Source organism: Mus caroli, chromosome 18 (genome assembly GCF_900094665.2).
Source record: "Mus caroli chromosome 18, CAROLI_EIJ_v1.1, whole genome shotgun sequence".
Lineage (NCBI taxonomy): Eukaryota > Metazoa > Chordata > Mammalia > Rodentia > Muridae > Mus > Mus caroli.
In genome coordinates, this window is record NC_034587.1 from 31,643,911 (window position 1) to 31,652,742 (window position 8,832).

Below are 8,832 nucleotides of genomic sequence, written 5' to 3' on the forward strand. Positions count from 1 at the left end.
TCACCACAAAACTGTATTAAAGGGTCACAGCATTAGGAAGGTTGAGCACCGTTGAATTATAAATGAACAGAGAGGAGCTTATGGAACACAACCTATTGATCCCTGCAAGTCATCCATTGAGCAGTGCAGGCTGTGGATAACTGAAGTCTCTCTATGCTGACAAAATTAGCATTGACCAACAAGGGTGCTCGAGAAAGGAGAACTCAGTGCGTTAGGTCAGAGAGCCATTCTGGTTATGTTTTGTTTTTTGTTTTTTTTTTTATTCAAGACAGGGTTTCTCTGTGTAGTCTTGACTGTCCTAAAACCAGACTCTGTAGACCAGGCTGGCCTCAAACTCACAGAGATCCAACTGCCTCTGCCTCCCAAGTGCTGGGGTTTAAAGCATGTGCCACCATCACCTGGCTATGATAACCATTTTGAAGAGCTAGTTGATATTATCAAATTGGAAATATATTTATAATTTGAAATTGTCTTTGTGGATAGGCACTACGGAGAAGCTCCTGTGTGTGTATAAGTAGATAACAGACAACACTCCTTGCAGTGGCTTTGCACCTTGGAAAACTGTTAAGTTATTTCAATCTGCATCAGCTAGAAAATAAACTTGCTAAAATTAAATTTTAGGTATCAAAATAAATGTTCTGGAGTATAGTATAAATGAAATAATTTAGAAATATTATGGATCAATTGTGAAGAGATTATAAAGTGATAAAGAGAAAAGAGCATTTAAAAATTTAAAACAACCAAAGTGGTAATATTTGTTAATTATTGGTACATTCAAATGTGGCAAAAATATGAAAAAAATGCATGAGAATGATATACAACGACATTTATAGTTTGATTGACCAGAAAGAAAGTAAGACTACTGTAGTGAGAAATTTGGTTTTATTAAAAATACAAAAATGTTGTGAGCATATGTTTTTGTTTTAATCCCAGGTGTGGGATATGGGCTGCTTCAGATTGTCCACAGCAGCTGACTGTGATTTGTCTTGTGCTCTGGCAGGGCCACGATTCTGCAGCTGAAGATAGTTTACGTTTGGGATTCTGGGAATTCTTGAGACGGTATAAAAATGCCAGAGCCCCAAGAGGTTGTGGTGGCTGCTGGTGGCTGGGGACTGCTATCCTGACAGTGAAGATTGGATTTGCCCCAAGGAACTCAATGCCCCTAATCAGCAGGAAGTAGTCTAATGCCCCCTGTCCCTTCTAACCTTTCTCCCCTACTAGTGTTGGGGGGTTGGAAAGAACTTGGGTGGAGAAGGGTGGTAGGAAAAAGAAATAGTCAAAAGTCCGGTTAGAGGCTACTAACATTTCAAAAAATAAATATGGCCAGGCAAGATGCAGCAGAGGAAGGCAGACCTCTGTGAGTTTGAGGCCAACCAGGTCTACATAGAATTCCAGGCCAGGCAGAGCTATACAGTGTGTGTGTGTGTGTGTACATGTGCAATTATGGAGTAACTACCGTATTTAATAAACATACTTATACTTACAGGATAGGAGCATGTTTTTACTAAGGAGTGTGTCCAAGTTTAAGAAAATGGCTTATCATCCCTAGACTGGCACCATTATCAACAGGCAGTAATCCCTTGGGAAATCTGGCAATTGGAGGCCACATGTTAGTTTTAGCTGAGTTGGCCTTCACTTCGCAATGTATAACCACACCTAAGTCAGAAGTCAAGCTTGACTGGCTTAAGGAGCGTTAGTCGGCTTGCACCTTTATTGAAGGTCATCTCTGTAAGGTAGGACATTCAAAATGTATGTGAAAGACCCCATCTCTTGTCAAAGTCCCTACAAACATTAACTCTGAAGATAAGACCCACAGGGAGTAAAATCCAGAGTGTGATAACTTGCCATATATTTATAGGACTTTAGAAAAGGAATTTAATGATTAAAGTGGAATCTAACAACTGTTGGTAAAGCATCATGAAATAAATAAAATTTGATCTTTTTTTAACTGTCTAGAAATCTGTTGGAAAATAATTGACATTTTAAAATGAAATTATAATTACATTATTTCCCTCTTCCCTCTAGCACTTCCCATCCCACCCCCATACTTTTCAAATGTCTGGCCTCTTATGATTTAATTATTATTATTACATTATATAAACAAGTAAATACATAAATGTAAATTGCCATGTTGCTTAGTGTTGCTTGTATGCATAATTTTTTTAGAGCTGATCACGTGGGACTAGATAACCATGATAACCACTTAGGCTGGGAAAGACTAACTCTCTCTCTTTCTGCAGTTTTTAGTTGACTGTAGCTCCTCGTGTAAGGGTAGGCCCTGCTGGATTTCCCCCAATGGTGACATCACTGTCCTAGTCTTGCTTAAGCAGCCATACTGCTGAGATTTCCCGTCACATTCAGAAGTCCACATCTCACAGCACACTTCCTGGCCCTCTTGTTCTTACAATCTTTCCAGCTACTCTTCCTCAATGTCCCCTGAGCCTTAAATATGTTGTGCTGTAGATATATCAGATGTGGCTGGAAACTCCACATCCAGTTGTCCTCTGCATTGTGAATGGTTGTGACTTTCTGTAATGGTCTCCATTTGCTCAAGAAAGGAAAAGAAAAAAAAAAAAAAGAAAAGGAAAGAAGAGAAAAGAAACTTGTTTTGTTTTGTTTTGTTTTGAGACAGTGTCTCTCCATGCAGTCCTGGCTGTCCTGGAGCTCATTTTGTAGACCAAGGTGACCTTGAACCCACAGAGATCCTTCTGGCTCTGCTTCCCAAATGCTGGGATTAAAAGTGTACACCACCATGACTGGCTAGGGTTGAAAGCTACATCTATCTGTGGGTATAAGAATAAATATTTAGAGATAATTACACGGGTGATTAGGAAAGTGAGTGCCTGGGATGAAACCCCTGCTGTTCAGTAGGCCTTAAGTCCAGCCAATGAGACAGCTGTTGGTAACCCCAGTGATATAAGTGCCACTATTGCACTCACACAGACCTGATGATCATTGTGGTTCATGGCACCACGGCTGGGTAGGACTACTGAAGGCTTTCCTCCTTTGCAAGGTTGTTCAGCACCTTCTGGTATTATAGAAAAGCTAGTCCTTGGGGAAGATTCTACTGAGTCTTATGTCCAAAGTACAAGGTTGTTTTCTGCACTGGGGACTGCTTTCAGCTTCTGAGACGCAACCGAGGACAACAGGAATAGTCTATATTTTAGGAGTTTCTCTGATTCTCCTAACAAACCACTCAAAAGGCAGTTTCTCATGCATGGTACTGGTTTTATGTTAGTCTATGTACTGGCTAGTTTTGTGTCAACTTGACACAGCTGGAGTTATCACAGAGAAAGGAGCTTCAGTTGAGGAACTGCCTCCATGAGATCCAACTGTAAGGCATTTTCTCAATTAGTGATCAAGGGGGAAAGGCCCCTTGTGGGTGGGACCATCCCTGGGCTGGTAGTCTTGGGTTCTATAAGAGAGTAGGCTGAGCAAGCCAGGAGAGGCAAGCCAGTAAAGAACATCCCTCCATGGCCTCTGCACCAGCTCCTGCTTTCTGACCTGCTTGAGTTCCAGTCCTGACTTCCTTTGGTGATGAACGCAGTATGGAAGTGTAAGCCGAATAAACCCTTTCCTCCCCAACTTGCTTCTTGGTCATGATGTTTGTGCAGGAATAGAAACCCTGACTAAGACAGTCTATGACCCTTGTGGATAGCACAAAGCTGGGATTTTTAAGAATGAGGGGAATGTGTTCTGAGGAATGGAATTTGAAAGTAAGACTGTTCTCAAACTGAGTTCTTGTTCTGTATCTGAGGGAGATGCTCTTATATTAACTATGGTCACTGGGTTTGAAAACAGTGAGTTCTTGTTCTGTATCTGAGGAAGATATTCTTACATTAACCACGGTCGCTAGATTTGAAAACAGCTTGACTTGCGTGCTTTAGAGAGACGGAACCTCACGTGACAAAATGTTTCCATGAGATTGGCCTGCAGGCAAGTCTGTGGGGATCTTTCCTTGATTACTGGTTGATGCAGGAAGACCCAGCCCGTGGAGCAGTGCCATCCCTGTGCAGGTTCTGGGTGGTATAAAAAAGCAGGCTGGTCAAGCTGTGGAGGAGAAGCCAGTAAGCAGCACTCCTCTATGGTCTGTGGTTCAGTTCCTGCCTCTGGGTTCCTGCCTTGGCTTCCCTTCATGATGGGCTATAAGCAAGAAGACCTGAGTTTAATTCCCAGAACCCATGTTAAAAACAAAAAACAAAAAACAAACAAACAAACTAACTAAAGGCATGCTTGTGATCCTCGTGTGGAAGGTGGCAAGAGGGTTGCTGTGGAATACCAGCCTTGGAATACTTGGCAAAATGCAGGCAAGTGAGAGACACTACCTCAGAGGAGGGGGGTGGGGCACCAATTCAGAGGAATGTCACTTCAGGAAGTATTCCTGCCTCTACATGTGCATATGTTGACACCTACGTGTGCACACTTGAACATACATACAAACACACACACAGTATAATACACTGACTGGTGAGAAACATTTGGGTGGTGTATCTCCATACCCCAGCCCTTCCTCGCCTCAGCCTTTGATCAGGAAACCTGAAGTGGAGTAAGGATCATGCTGCCCTTCTTCCTGTCCCACCTCAGTCTTGTGTCTCTCAAGGAGCAAAAACCCCAAACCCACTCAAACGTGCAACAGTAAAAAGAACCTATTGAATGCACTCTGAGATGCAGATGTGGGCAGACAGGGTACAAAGGGCCTGTGAACTGGAAAGTCGGGTGTGACATCTGTTCTCTCTGCCTCTCATGTCTTTCTTTCCTTTTTCTGTCTCTCTCCATTTCTTGTCTGTGTTGTCTTCCCTTGTTTATTTATCTTGCACATAGTCCATAAATACTAACTTTTACTAAGCAAAATTTAAAATTTTTCTTTTGCATTTATTTATTAGTGTGCGCACATATGTGCAGAGGTGGCTGTTTCCGGGCACACATTCATATGGAATTCTCTCCCTCACGTGGGTTCTGTGTAATGAGCTCAGGACGTCAGCCTTGCTGCCATGCTGACCACCAGAGCTCAGTTCCCAGAGCCTACCCAGTGATGGAGAGAGAGAACCACTTCAGAGAATTCCTTCTATTCCGGTTCTGATGCAGTTGTTGTCTTGTCTGTGTTACCGTAGAGTTCACCGTGTACGTTCTCTGAATCTTTATGACCCACACAGGTCTTTGCTTTGCCCTAACGTGTGACCAATATCTCAATTGGGAAATGATTCTTTTTAAGTCAGAAAAACAAAACATTTGTTCATTTTTGAAGCCAGGCAGTGGAGCTAGCACACACCTTTATCCTCAGCACTTGGGAAGCAGAGGTAGTCAGATCTGAGTTCAAGGCTAGCCTGGTCTATGGAGTAAGTTCCAGGACAGCCAAGACTACACAGAGAAACCCTGACTCAGAGGGGAAAAAACAAAAACAAAACCCCTCACAACATTTGTTTGTAGGGAGAAAGTAAGTGTGAAGTAGTGCATGTGTGGAAGGCAGAGGATGCTTGTAGGAATCCATTTTCTCCTTCTACCACATCAAATTTGGGAGCAATACACTTATTTTCTGTTATGTAATAAGAAATCTTGTTTCTGCCCAGCACCCAGGCCCGCCTGGGCTATATAACACAATTCTGTTCCTCCTAATCTTTCCTATTCGTAACTCCTTGTGAGCACATTAAAGGTGACGTTATAAAAACAAACTGATAATGATGGAAAGCCCAGCAATCTTTTTTTTTTTTTAATCAAAATTCAATACTTAAAGGAATACTAACCCCTGTAGTTGGTGGTTGTAGTACAATCAATTTAAGCTTATCCCTGAGTAGCTTACAAATAAATGAGACTCAGACTATGATTATTTTATTTGGCTTTCACGATTACGGGAGGTAACCCCAATCTACAATTCTAACTCCTGGCCTGGCTACCTCCCTAGTGGTGTACCCCAGATACTTGCTGTTTCTCCTGTCCATCTCCACTCATGATGGCTTCCTCTCTCTCCTTTCCTTCCTCTTCCTCCTCCTCCTCTTCCTCCTCCTCCCCTTCTTCCTCCTCCTCCTCTTCTTCCTCATCCTCCTTTCTATTCTCTCTCTCCCAACCATGTCACTCCAAACCCACCTACCTCTAATCCCTCCAGTAATTGGCTATAGCTAATTTTATTCAATGAATAGCTTTAAATCAAGGAGCGAGGTTTGCACAACAGAAACGTGTAAACATGAGAAGCCATTCTTAGGCCTAGACCTTCAGTATAGAATTTAGCATTACAATACATAGCATAAACCAAACCTCAGCAGGTGGTAATGGGCAACTATGTAGCAAAAATGCTCATTTATGACATTTGAATTCAACACAGACCATGAAGAATGCTGTGTGTCTGCCAATATCTCTTATAGTTCAAAATATGTAAACCTTTGCCCCAGTGATCTCAGTCCTGCTTGAAGTAAAGGCAACTAAAGCAGGCATTGTGGCCATTCTGTGAACAAAATCACAACACTAAACCTGGGGTCAAACTGCATGTCCATCAATAACTTGAGATCCATCTACCCAACAGAATATTAAGCAACACAATATTAGTGCCTTAATCGCTGTTCTATTGCTGTGAAGAGACACCATGACCAAGGCAACTCTTACAAAGGAAAGCGTTTAACTGGGGATTGTTTACAGTTTCAGGCTCATAGCAGGGAATAGGGAGGCAGGCAGTTGCGGTGTTGGACAAGTAGCTGAGAGAGACTGGGCCTGACATGGGCTTTTGAAACCGCATAAAACTTCCTCCAACAAGGCCATGCCTACTTCAACAAGGCCACATCTCCTGATTCTTCTCAGATGGCGCCATTTCCTGATGACCAAGCATTCAAATCCATGAGCCTTTGGGGGCCATTCTTATTCAAACCACACCCCGCTACCCAAAAGAATAAGTGAACTCATTTTTTACCAAGCAAAGGAAACACAGAGAAAATTATAACTTTTTTATTATACTTTTTATAAAAAGATTAAAACTTCCATATTATTTGTCTACTTATTTAAAAGAGCTGAAGGTAGGGCTGAAGAGACATCTCAGTGGTTAAAAGCACTGGCTGCTCTTCTAAGGGAGAAGATTTCATTCCCTGTAGCCACATGTGCCTCACAACTATCTGGTATTCCAGTTCCAGAGGATCCTACATCCTCTTCTGGCCTCTGCAGGCACACATGTGGTCCACATGTATACAGACATACGTATAGTAAAAACCCCTACATAGAAATGGAAGTCACCTCCCTCCATGAGAACCACAGTTCGTGGTACCAGAAGCAGCCACACAAGCTTTGGTGGAAGAGAAGCAGCCACTTGTTTTACCTACCTATGGTATTGGTCAGGGTTCTCTAGAGTCGCAGAACTTATGGAATGTCTCTATTGATTAAGGGAATTTATTGGAATGGCTTACAGTCTGCAGTCCAGCTAACCCAACCATGGGCAGCTATGAACAGGAAGTCTGAGAATCTAGTAGTTGCTCAGTCCCATGAGGCTGAGTGTTTCTCCTGGTCTTCTGTATAAGCTGGAATCCTGAAGAAGAAGGTTCCAACAGATGTGCTGGCAAGTAAGTGCAAGCAGGCAGAGAAGGAGGACACTTTTTTTTGTTTGTTTTTTGTTTTTGTTTTTCGAGACAGGGTTCCTCTGTGTAGCCCTGGCTGTCCTGGAACTCACTTTGTAGACCAGGCTGGCCTCGAACTCAGAAATCCGCCTGCCTCTGCCTCCTGAGTGCTGGGATTAAAGGCATGCGCCACCATGCCTGGCAAGAAGGAAGCCTTCCTATTTCCATTGTCCTTATGTAGACCTCCAGCAGAAGGTATGACCCAGATTAAAGATGTGTACTACCGTGCTTGGGCCTAAACTGTTCCTTACTTGGAATTTGCTCTGTCCCAGGCTGGCCTTGAACTTGGAGATCTGATTGCCTCTCCTGGGATTAAAGGCATGTGCCACCTTGCCTGGGCCTAAGCTTTTTGTGGCCACTATGCCTCAAAATCTGGATCAAAAGCCTGTGTCTTTCAGCCTCAAGGCCTGGATCACAGGTGTGCCCTCCATTTCTGGATTGTGGTTCATTCCAGATAGAGTCAAGTTGACGGCTGGGAATAGCCATCACAATGCCTAGAAACTACAGCAATGACCAGCATGTCACAAAAGCCCAAAGGGTGCAGTAGTAGCACACATACCTTGGCAGTAACCAACTGCTCTCTAATGGATGTGAGGCCCACTCCACAGGAGGGAAATCAGACCTGGTACTGGAAATCTAGCCAACTCCCTTAGGCTAATGAGGTCATGCGTCTTGGAGAGCCTCCAATCATCACTTTACTAAGCCAGCATAGTTTCTAGCTACATTCTAAATATTTATCCCTAGTCCTACAGATTAAGTGTAGTTCCCATCCCTCGGCAAGGAAACATCTCTTTGCAACAGACAGAGGCCATCACAGGAAGCCCCAACTGATCAGAATGCAGAGAAAACGTGATTGCCTGGTTTCCAGCCACACAGATAGCTCTTCAACACAACTCTTGCACCCAAGGCTCAGGGAAAAGGGAGAAGGGAGATTGTAAAGGCCAGAGGAAGAGTAAGTCAACCGTGTGGTTCTTTCTGTATTCTAGAAATGTCAGGGAAACCACATCCATGAAATTTCAACCACATGGCACCTTCACAAGACCTGAGCAAAGACAACTCTGATAAACATGGAACACGGAAGGGGAAATCTGACAGGATCCCAACCCCAGACAGAAAGCTACAGCCAACTAAGAAATGCTGAGAGCAGGAGAGACAGTCCTTCCCAGAGACAGTCCTTCCCAGAGACAGTCCTTCCCAGAGACAGTCCTTCCCAGAGACAGTCCTTCCCAGAGACAGTCCTTCC